This window comes from Phyllobates terribilis, unplaced genomic scaffold, assembly GCF_046119375.1.
Source record: "Phyllobates terribilis strain yellow unplaced genomic scaffold, ASM4611937v1 Scaffold_7__3_contigs__length_470593459, whole genome shotgun sequence".
In the NCBI taxonomy this organism is placed as follows: domain Eukaryota; kingdom Metazoa; phylum Chordata; class Amphibia; order Anura; family Dendrobatidae; genus Phyllobates; species Phyllobates terribilis.
Window position 1 is genome coordinate 90798224 of NW_027362767.1, and position 12649 is coordinate 90810872.

Genomic DNA, 12649 nt, shown 5'->3' on the forward strand with positions numbered 1-12649 from the left:
AAATCTGTGCTTTGGTCTGATGAGTCCAAATTTGAGATCTTTGGTTCCAACCACCGTGTCTTTGTGCGACGCAGAAAAGGTGAACGGATGGACTCTACATGCCTGGTTCCCACCGTGAAGCATGGAGGAGGAGGTGTGATGGTGTGGGGGTGCTTTGCTGGTGACACTGTTGGGGATTTATTCAAAATTCAAGGCATACTGAACCAGCATGGCTACCACAGCATCTTGCAGCGGCATGCTATTCCATCCGGTTTGCGCTTAGTTGGACCATCATTTATTTTTCAACAGGACAATAACCCCAAATACACCTCCAGGCTGTGTAAGGGCTATTTGACCAAGAAAGACAATGATGGGGTGCTACGCCAGATGACCTGGCCTCCACAGTCACCAGACCTGAACCCAATCGAGATGGTTTGGGGTGAGCTGGACCGCAGAGTGAAGGCAAAAGGGCCAACAAGTGCTAAGCATCTCTGGGAACTCCTTCAAGATTGTTGGAAGACCATTTCCGGTGACTACCTCTTGAAGCTCATCAAGAGAATGCCACGAGTGTGCAAAGCAGTCATCAAAGCAAAAGGTGGCTACTTTGAAGAACCTAGAATATAAGACATATTTTCAGTTGTTTCACACTTTTTTGTTAAGTATATAATTCCACATGTGTTAATTCATAGTTTTGATGCCCTCATTGTGAATGTACAATTTTCATAGTCATGAAAATACAGAAAAATCTTTAAATGAGAAGATGTGTCCAAACGTTTGGTCTGTACTATATATATATTTATTCTTTTTAACTTTTTTTTTTTCACTTGGAGCACACACTGGCTAATGAGAGACTACTGCTCCCATCCAGCGGTGCCAGCACTCTCTGTTTTCAGTGACAGCAGGCGCCAGCTGATGCAAGTGACGCTCCCCCAGGGCCGTTGGGTACTCGGCAGCCAGGCCTCTGGTAGCTGGGGAATATCACGGTGGCTGGCCCGGTCCGTGACCCAAGGCGGTCAGTGCAAAAAGGGGATACTTTTATATGGGATTTTTGGGATTGTTCGTGACGCCACCTGTGGAATGCGGCTAAAGGGTGCCGCCGCTGCGGAGCAGTCCTCTGGAGCTGGTGTTACGGCAGCAGGGGTGGTGTGGCTCTCCACAGGTAGAGCTTAGCTCTAGGGCAGTGTAAGGTAGATGGTGGTAGTGCTGGGCGCTGTGGTGCAGAGAGGGAATGTTGGCGCAGACGAAATAATTGGACAGAGGCGGTGCGGTGCAGTCATCCGTGTCTTTACTCACAGTTCTTTAGTTCCACAGGGTGCACTGTCAGCTTACAGCCTCCCACGTCACGCTGCGTTCACCAGGCAGGGGTTCAGCTCTTCCTCAGGGGATTTAGGAATGCCTGACAGAACCCCACTTTCTCGTGTTCCTAGCTAGACCGATTTCACATTGGGTCTTTCTCCCTCCTGCCCTGCACTGCCCACTCTCAATCTGGCTCGGGTGCTCCTGTACGTCGGATCCCGGACCTGCTTGACCCTCCTGGGGATTAGAATGCGGCTTATGATCCCTCTGTCTTCTGACAGATTCGGGGCGTACGGGTGCCGTCCTGCACTCGCTGTACCCCCTAGGATCCTTTCTTAGAACGGAGCCTACTCCCTGCTCCCCTCCTGGGCCTCCAGACTTGGCCCTACTTGTGGAGCAGAGCTCCTAATGAGACTCTGCTCTCGGACTGTTCTTCTGAACTGTCCTGAGCTGTTCTTCTGAACTACTCTCCTCTCTTCACTCTGACTCACTCCTCACCTCCTAAAATGGCTTCCCCATATATACTCCTACCAAAGTGCTCCCCTAAACTGCTTCCTCCACCCACACCCACTACTGGTTCCCCCTGCCTTTGGGTTCCCCCCACTCCAGCCAGGGTCAGGGCTCAGCAGAAACATAAATTGAGTCTTGCCCTTCCAGCCGGCCTGGAGCAGTGTAGTGTTGGATGCAGGTGTTTGGGATTCCGAGCAGCACTCCCTCCTTACCTGAGAGAAGGGAGACACCACACCTCTGGGTGAGGTGCAGTACCTCTGTGGCGACTGAACCCTCAGGGGCGCCACACAAGTAGTAGTCTATCATTAGCCGATGCCTCTGACCAGCGGTAAGCTTTTTACCACGGGTCACTGTCACAGCTGCGGGATCACGCTGACATCTGACAGCGTGACCCCGCAACGCTCTGACCCACAGTAACAATGTTACCGCCGATCAAAGCCCCTGTTTCCCGAGCTTTCACGCAGATGGCAACGTGGGAAACCATGGTTGTTCGGGACCCCATTCAGGGTCGTTTTGGCATCAGGTGCCCAAACATGAATCTTTTTTGATGTGCGTTTAAAGCCAACGAACCCGAACATTGTTCATCTCTACTAGCAGCAACCATCCTGGCAATAGTAGTCCCAAACGCAAGTCACATTTGGTCTAGTTTGTAAACTCTGGCAACAGAATTAGTGAGAAGGAAGCCAGGGCCTAATGGAGTATATGTCCCATCGCTCATCTCAATCACAGCAGGATGATGTAGACTTTGACAGCGAAACCATCAGCTGTAGTCAGTATTCTGCTCAGTCCACTTCCTCTGTGTGATTAACAGTTAATGTTACGCAGAGCAAAAAATTTCCAATCCATCAATGACACCTGTTTCTATAACGCCCCAATCTATCCTAACCCACTAAAACCCCTTGGCTAAGGAACATATTACACCAGAAATATTTCTTCGAGTTGATATTTTAGAAGACATGAAAAGCCAGCCTTTGTTCTCGGAAGACATTGTGCTGGAGGTGATGGAGGACACGATTCTAATGCCAATCTGTGTTGAGGCTGAGGTTGTAGGGAATCTTGTGTGTGGTAGTAGCACTCTGAGCCAGGGTAAACCTCAGGGTGGGAATCAGGCAGGGGCGCAAGCAGATCTGGCCATTTCACCCGCAGAGGCAACGGTCAGCGAATCATGGATGATGATGATGATTCTGTGTTGGACAAAACCTGGGAGCCAGAAAGGAGTGATAAGGATTTGAAGTCATCAGAAGAGAAGGTTGATAGCATCATTGAGACACAGTCCAGGCAACAAGCGATAAAAGCATCCTCTGGGGCCAAATCAACGTTTCCTGCAGTCAGCACTGAAGAAGCACATGATGTTGATGGAGGAGGCTCAATGATAGACCAGATGGTTTATCATTGTATGTAGTATGATAGACCAGATGGTTTATCATTGTATGTAGTATGATAGACCAGATGGTCTATCATTGTATGTAGTATGATAGACCAGATGGTCTATCATTGTATGCAGTATGATAGACCAGATGGTTTATCATTGTATGTAGTATGATAGACCAGATGGTTTATCATTGTATGTAGTATGATAGACCAGATGGTTTATCATTGTATGTAGTATGATAGACCAGATGGTCTATCATTGTATGTAGTATGATAGACCAGATGGTTTATCATTGTATGTAGTATGATAGACCAGATGGTTTATCATTGTATGTAGTATGATAGACCAGAAGGTCTATCATTGTATGTAGTATGATAGACCAGATGGTTTATCATTGTATGTAGTACGATAGACCAGATGGTTTATCATTGTATGTAGTATGATAGACCAGATGGTTTATCATTGTATGTAGTATGATAGACCAGATGGTGTATCATTATATGTAGTATGATAGACCAGATGGTTTATCATTGTATGTAGTATGATAGATCAGATGGTTTATCATTGTATGTAGTATGATAGACCAGATGGTTTATCATTGTATGTAGTATGATAGACCAGATGGTTTATCATTGTATGTAGTATGATAGACCAGATGGTTTATCATTGTATGTAGTATGATAGACCAGATGGTGTATCATTATATGTAGTATGATAGACCAGATGGTTTATCATTGTATGTAGAATGATAGACCAGATGGTCTATCATTGTATGTAGTATGATAGACCAGATGGTTTATCATTGTATGTAGTATGATAGACCAGATGGTTTATCATTGTATGCAGTATGATAGACCAGATGGTGTATCATTATATGTAGTATGATAGACCAGATGGTTTATCATTGTATGTAGTATGATAGACCAGATGGTTTATCATTGTATGCAGTATGATAGACCAGATGGTTTATCATTGTATGTAGTATGATAGACCAGATGGTTTATCATTGTATGTAGAATGATAGACCAGATGGTCTATCATTGTATGTAGTATGATAGACCAGATGGTTTATCATTGTATGTAGTATGATAGACCAGATGGTTTATCATTGTATGCAGTATGATAGACCAGATGGTTTATCATTGTATGTAGTATGATAGATCAGATGGTTTATCATTGTATGTAGTATGATAGACCAGATGGTTTATCATTGTATGTAGTATGATAGACCAGATGGTTTATCATTGTATGTAGAATGATAGACCAGATGGTCTTTCATTGTATGTAGTATGATAGACCAGATGGTTTATCATTGTATGTAGAATGATAGACCAGATGGTCTTTCATTGTATGTAGCATGATAGACCAGATGGTCTAACATTGTATGTAGTATGATAGACCAGATGGTTTATCATTGTATGTAGTATGATAGACCAGATGGTTTATCATTGTATGTAGTATGATAGACCAGATGGTTTATCATTGTATGTAGTATGATAGACCAGATGGTTTATCATTGTATGTAGAATGATAGACCAGATGGTCTTTCATTGTATGTAGCATGATAGACCAGATGGTCTAACATTGTATGTAGTATGATAGACCAGATGGTTTATCATTGTATGTAGTATGATAGACCAGATGGTTTATCATTGTATGTAGTATGATAGACCAGATGGTTTATCATTGTATGTAGAATGATAGACCAGATGGTCTTTCATTGTATGTAGTATGATAGACCAGATGGTTTATCATTGTATGTAGTATGATAGACCAGATGGTTTATCATTGTATGTAGTATGATAGACCAGATGGTTTATCATTATATGTAGTATGATAGACCAGATGGTCTATCATTGTATGTAGTATGATAGACCAGATGGTTTATCATTGTATGTAGTATGATAGACCAGATGGTTTATCATTGTATGTAGTATGATAGACCAGATGGTTTATCATTGTATATAGTATGATAGACCAGATGGTCTATCATTGTATGTAGTATGATAGACCAGATGGTCTATCATTGTATGTAGTATGATAGACAAGATGGTCTATTATTGTATGTAGTATGATAGACCAGATGGTCTATCATTGTATGTAGTATGATAGACCAGATGGTCTATCATTGTATGTAGTATGATAGACCAGATGGTCTATCATTGTATGTAGTATGATAGACAAGATGGTCTATCATTGTATGTAGTATGATAGACCAGATGGTATATCATTGTATGTAGTATGATAGACAAGATGGTCTATTATTGTATGTAGTATGATAGACCAGATGGTCTATCATTGTATGTAGTATGATAGACAAGATGGTCTATCATTGTATGTAGTATGATAGACCAGATGGTATATCATTATATGTAGTATGATAGACCAGATGGTCTATCACTGTATGTAGTATCATAGACCAGATGGTCTATCATTGTATGTAGTATGATAGACCAGATGGTTTATCATTGTATGTAGTATGATAGACCAGATGGTCTATCATTGTATGTAGTATGATAGACCAGATGGTCTATCATTGCATGTAGTATGATAGACCAGATGGTTTATCATTGTATGTAGTATGATAGACCAGATGGTCTATCATTGTATGTAGTATGATAGACCAGATGGTTTATCATTGTATGTAGTATCATAGAACAGATGGTTTATCATTGTATGTAGTATGATAGACCAGATGGTTTATCATTGTATGTAGTATGATAGACTAGATGGTCTGTCATTGTATGTAGTATGATAGACTAGATGATCTATCATTGTATGTAGTATGATAGACCAGATGGTTTATCATTGTATGTAGTATGATACACCAGATGGTTTATCATTGTATGTAGTATGATAGACCAGATGGTTTATCATTGTATGTAGTATGATAGACCAGATGATTTATCAATGTATGTAGTATGATAGACCAGATGGTTTATCATTGTATGTAGTATGATAGACCAGATGGTTTATCATTGTATGTAGTATGATAGACCAGATGGTTTATCATTGTGTGTAGTATGATAGACCAGATGGTTTATCATTGTATGTAGTATGATAGACCAGATGGTTTATCATTGTATGTAGTATGATAGACCAGATGATTTATCATTGTATGTAGTATGATAGACCAGATGGTTTATCATTGTATGTAGTATGGTAGACCAGATTGTTTATTATTGTATGTAGTATGATAGACCAGATGGTTTATCATTGTATGTAGTATGATAGACCAGATGATCTGTCATTGTATGTAGTATGATAGACCAGATGATCTGTCATTGTATGTAGTATGATAGACTAGATGGTTTATCATTGTATGTAGTATGATAGACCAGATGATCTGTCATTGTATGTAGTATGATAGACCAGATGGTTTATCATTGTATGTAGTACGATAGACCAGATGGTCTATCATTGTATGTAGTACGATAGACCAGATGGTTTATCATTGTATGTAGTATGATAGACCAGATGGTTTATCATTGTATGTAGTATGATAGACCAGATGGTTTATCATTGTATGTAGTATGATAGACCAGATGGTTTATCATTGTATGTAGTATGATAGACCAGATGGTCTGTCATTGTATGTAGTACGATAGACCAGATGGTTTATCATTGTATGTAGTACGATAGACCAGATGGTCTATCATTGTATGCAGTATGATAGACCAGATGGTTTATCATTGTATGTAGTATGATAGACCAGATGGTTTATCATTGTATGTAGTATGATAGACCAGATGGTTTATCATTGTATGTAGTATGATAGACCAGATGATCTGTCATTGTATGTAGTACGATAGACCAGATGATCTGTCATTGTATGTAGTACGATAGACCAGAATGTTTATCATTGTATGTAGTACGATAGACAAGATGGTCTATCATTGTATGTAGTACGATAGACCAGATGGTTTATCATTGTATGTAGTATGATAGACCAGATGGTTTATCATTGTATGTAGTATGATAGACCAGATTGTTTATCATTGTATGTAGTATGATAGACCAGATGGTTTATCATTGTATGTAGTATAATAGATAAGATGGTTTATCATTGTATGTAGTATGATAGACCAGATGGTTTATCATTTCATGTAGTATGATAGACCAGATGGTTCATCATTGTATGTAGTACGATAGACCAGATGGTTTATCATTGTATGTAGTATGATTGACCAGATGGTTTATCATTGTATGTAGTATGATAGACCAGATGGTTCATCATTGTATGTAGTATGATAGACCAGATGGTTTATCATTGTATGTAGTACGATAGACCAGCTGGTCTATCATTGTATGTAGTACGATAGACCAGATGGTTTATCATTGTATGTAGTATGATAGACCAGATGGTTTATCATTGTATGTAGTATGATAGACCAGATGGTTCATCATTGTATGTAGTACGATAGACCAGATGGTTTATCATTGTATGTAGTACGATAGACCAGATGGTCTATCATTGTATGTAGTACGATAGACCAGATGGTTTATCATTGTATGTAGTATGATAGACCAGATGGTTTATCATTGTATGTAGTATGATAGACCAGATGGTTTATCATTGTATGTAGTATGATAGACCAGATGGTTTATCATTGTATGTAGTATGATAGACCAGATGGTTTATCATTGTTTGTAGTATGATAGACCAGATGGTTTATCATTGTATGTAGTACGATAGACCAGATGGTTTATCATTGTATGTAGTATGATAGACCAGATGGTTTATCATTGTATGTAGTATGATAGACCAGATGGTTTATCATTGTATGTAGTATGATAGACCAGATGGTTTATCATTGTATGTAGTATGATAGACGACATGGTTTATCATTGTATGTAGTATGATAGACCAGATGGTTTATCATTGTATGTAGTATGATAGACCAGATGGTTTATCATTGTTTGTAGTATGATAGACCAGATGGTTTATCATTGTATGTAGTACGATAGACCAGATGGTTTATCATTGTATGTAGTACGATAGACCAGATGGTTTATCATTGTATGTAGTATGATAGACCAGATGGTCTGTCATTGTATGTAGTACGATAGACCAGATGGTTTATCATTGTATGTAGTACGATAGACCAGATGGTCTATCATTGTATGTAGTACGATAGACCAGATGGTTTATCATTGTATGTAGTATGATAGACCAGATGGTTTATCATTGTATGTAGTATGATAGACCACATGGTTTATCATTGTATGTAGTATGATAGACCAGATGGTTTATCATTGTATGTAGTATGATAGACCAGATGGTTTATCATTGTTTGTAGTATGATAGACCAGATGGTTTATCATTGTATGTAGTATGATAGACTAGATGGTCTATCATTGTATGTAGTATGATAGGCCAGATGGTTTATCATTGTATGTAGTGTGATAGACCAGATGGTTTATCATTGTATGTAGTATGATAGACCAGATGGTTTATCATTGTATGTAGTATGATAGACCACATGGTTTATCATTGTATGTAGTATGATAGACCAGATGGTTTATCATTGTATGTAGTATGATAGACCAGATGGTTTATCATTGTTTGTAGTATGATAGGCCAGATGGTTTATCATTGTATGTAGTGTGATAGACCAAATGGTTTATCATTGTATGTAGTATGATAGACCAGATGGTCTATCATTGTATGTAGTATGATTGACCAGATGGTTTATCATTGTATGTAGTATGATAGACCAGATGGTTTATCATTGTATGTAGTATGATAGACCAGATGGTTTATCATTGTATGAAGTATGATAGACCAGATGGTTTATCATTGTATGTAGTATGATAGACTAGATGGTCTATCATTGTATGTAGTATGATAGGCCAGATGGTTTATCATTGTATGTAGTGTGATAGACCAAATGGTTTATCATTGTATGTAGTATGATAGACCAGATGGTCTATCATTGTATGTAGTATGATTGACCAGATGGTTTATCATTGTATGTAGTATGATAGACCAGATGGTTTATCATTGTATGTAGTACGATAGACCAGATGGTTTATCATTGTATGTAGTACGATAGACCAGATGGTCTATCATTGTATGTAGTATGATTGACCAGATGGTTTATCATTGTATGTAGTATGATAGGCCAGATGGTTTATCATTGTATGTAGTATGATAGACCAGATGGTTTATCATTGTATGTAGTACGATAGACTAGATGGTTTATCATTGTATGTAGTATGATAGACCAGATGGTTTATCATTGTATGTAGTACGATAGACCAGATGGTTTATGATTGTATGTAGTATGATAGACCAGATGGTTTATCATTGTATGTAGTATGATAGACCAGATGGTCTGTCATTGTATGTAGTATGATAGACCAGATGGTCTATCATTGTATATAGTATGATAGACCAGATGATCTGTCATTGTATGTAGTATGATAGACCAGATGGTCTGTCATTGTATGTAGTATGATAGAAAAGATGGTTTATCATTGTATGTAGTACGATAGACCAGATGGTTTATCATTGTATGTAGTATGATAGACCAGATGGTTTATCATTGTATGTAGTATGATAGACCAGATGGTTTATCATTGTATGTAGTATGAGAGACCAGATGGTCTATCATTGTATGTAGTATAATAGATAAGATGGATTATCATTGTATGTAGCATGATAGACCAGATGGTTTATCATTGTATGTAGTATGATAGACCAGATGGTTTATCATTGTATGTAGTATGATAGACCAGATGGTCTGTCATTGTATGTAGTATGATAGACCAGATGGTCTATCATTGTATGTAGTATAATAGATAAGATGGATTATCATTGTATGTAGCATGATAGACCAGATGGTTTATCATTGTATGTAGTATGATAGACCAGATGGTTTAACATTGTATGTAGTACGATAGACAGATGGTTTATCATTGTATGTAGTATGATAGACCAGATGTTTTATCATTGTATGTAGTATGGTAGACCAGATGGTTTATCATTGTATGTAGTATGATAGACCAGATGGTTTATCATTGTATGTAGTACGATAGACAGATGGTTTATCATTGTATGTAGTATGATAGACCAGATGGTTTATCATTGTATGTAGTATGATAGACCAGATAGTTTATCATTGTATGTAGTATGATAGACCAGATGGTTTATCATTGTATGTAGTATGATAGACCAGATGGTTTATCATTGTATGTAGTACGATAGACCAGATGGTTTATCATTTTATGTAGTATGATAGACCAGATGGTTTATCATTGTATGTAGTACGATAGACCAGATGGTTTATCATTGTATGTAGTATGATAGACCAGATGGTTTATCATTGTATGTAGTATGATAGACCAGATGGTCTATCATTGTATGTAGTATGATAGACCAGATGGTTTATCATTGTATGTAGCATGAAAGACCAGATGGTCTATCATTATATGTAGTACGATAGACCAGATGGTTTATCATTGTATGTAGTACGATAGACCAGATGGTTTATCATTGTATGTAGTATGATAGACCAGATGGTCTATCATTGTATGTAGTACGATAGACCAGATGGTTTATCATTGTATGTAGTATGATAGACCAGATGGTCTATCATTGTATGTAGTATAATAGATAAGATGGTTTATCATTGTATGTAGCATGATAGACCAGATGGTTTATCATTGTATGTAGTATGATAGACCAGATGGTTTATCATTGTATGTAGTACGATAGACAGATGGTTTATCATTGTATGTAGTATGATAGACCAGATGTTTTATCATTGTATGTAGTATGATAGACCAGAGGGTTTATCATTGTATGTAGTATGATAGACCAGATGGTTTATCATTGTATATAGTATGATAGACCAGATGGTCTATCATTGTATGTAGTATGATAGACCAGATGGTCTATCATTGTATGTAGTATGATAGACAAGATGGTCTATTATTGTATGTAGTATGATAGACCAGATGGTCTATCATTGTATGTAGTATGATAGACAAGATGGTCTATCATTGTATGTAGTATGATAGACCAGATGGTATATCATTGTATGTAGTATGATAGACCAGATGGTCTTTCATTGTATGTAGTATGATAGACCAGATGGTCTTTCATTGCATGTAGTATGATAGACCAGATGGTTTATCATTGTATATAGTATGATAGACCAGATGGTTTATCATTGTATGTAGTATGATAGACCAGATGGTTTATCATTGTATGTAGTATGATAGACCAGATGGTCTATCATTGTATGTAGTATGATAGACCAGATGGTCTATCATTGCATGTAGTATGATAGACCAGATGGTCTATCATTGCATGTAGTATGATAGACCAGATGCTTTATCATTGTATGTATTATGATAGACCAGATGGTCTATCATTGTATGTAGTATGATAGAACAGATGGTTTATCATTGTATGTAGTATCATAGAACAGATGGCTTATCATTGTATGTAGTATGATAGACCAGATGGTTTATCATTGTATGTAGTATGATACACCAGATGGTTTATCATTGTATGTAGTATGATAGACTAGATGATTTATCAATGTATGTAGTATGATAGACCAGATGGTTTATCATTGTATGTAGTATGATAGACCAGATGGTTTATCATTGTATGTAGTATGATAGACCAGATGGTTTATCATTGTATGTAGTATGATAGACGAGATGGTTTATCATTGTATGTAGTATGATAGACTAGATGGTTTATCATTGTATGTAGTATGATACACCAGATGGTTTATCATTGTATGTAGTATGATACACCAGATGGTTTATCATTGTATGTAGTATGATAGACCAGATGATTTATCATTGTATGTAGTATGATAGACCAGATGATTTATCATTGTATGTAGTATGATACACCAGATGGTTTATCATTGTATGTAGTATGATAGACCAGATGATTTATCAATGTATGTAGTATGATAGACCAGATGGTTTATCATTGTATGTAGTATGATAGACCAGATGGTTTATCATTGTATGTAGTATGATAGACCAGATGATTTATCATTGTATGTAGTATGATAGACCAGATGGTTTATCATTGTATGTAGTATGATAGACCAGATGGTTTATCATTGTATGTAGTATGATAGACCAGATGGTTTATCATTGTATGTAGTATGATAGACCAGATGGTTTATCATTGTGTGTAGTATGGTAGACCAGATGGTTTATCATTGTATGTAGTATGATAGACCAGATGGTTTATCATTGTGTGTAGTATGATAGACCAGATGGTTTATCATTGTATGTAGTATGATAGACCAGATGGTTTATCATTGTATGTAGTATGATAGACCAGATGATTTATCATTGTATGTAGTATGATAGACCAGATGGTTTATCATTGTATGTAGTATGGTAGACCAGATGGTTTATTATTGTATGTAGTATGATAGACCAGATGGTTTATCATTGTATGTAGTATGATAGACCAGATGGTTTATTATTGTATGTAGTATGATAGACCAG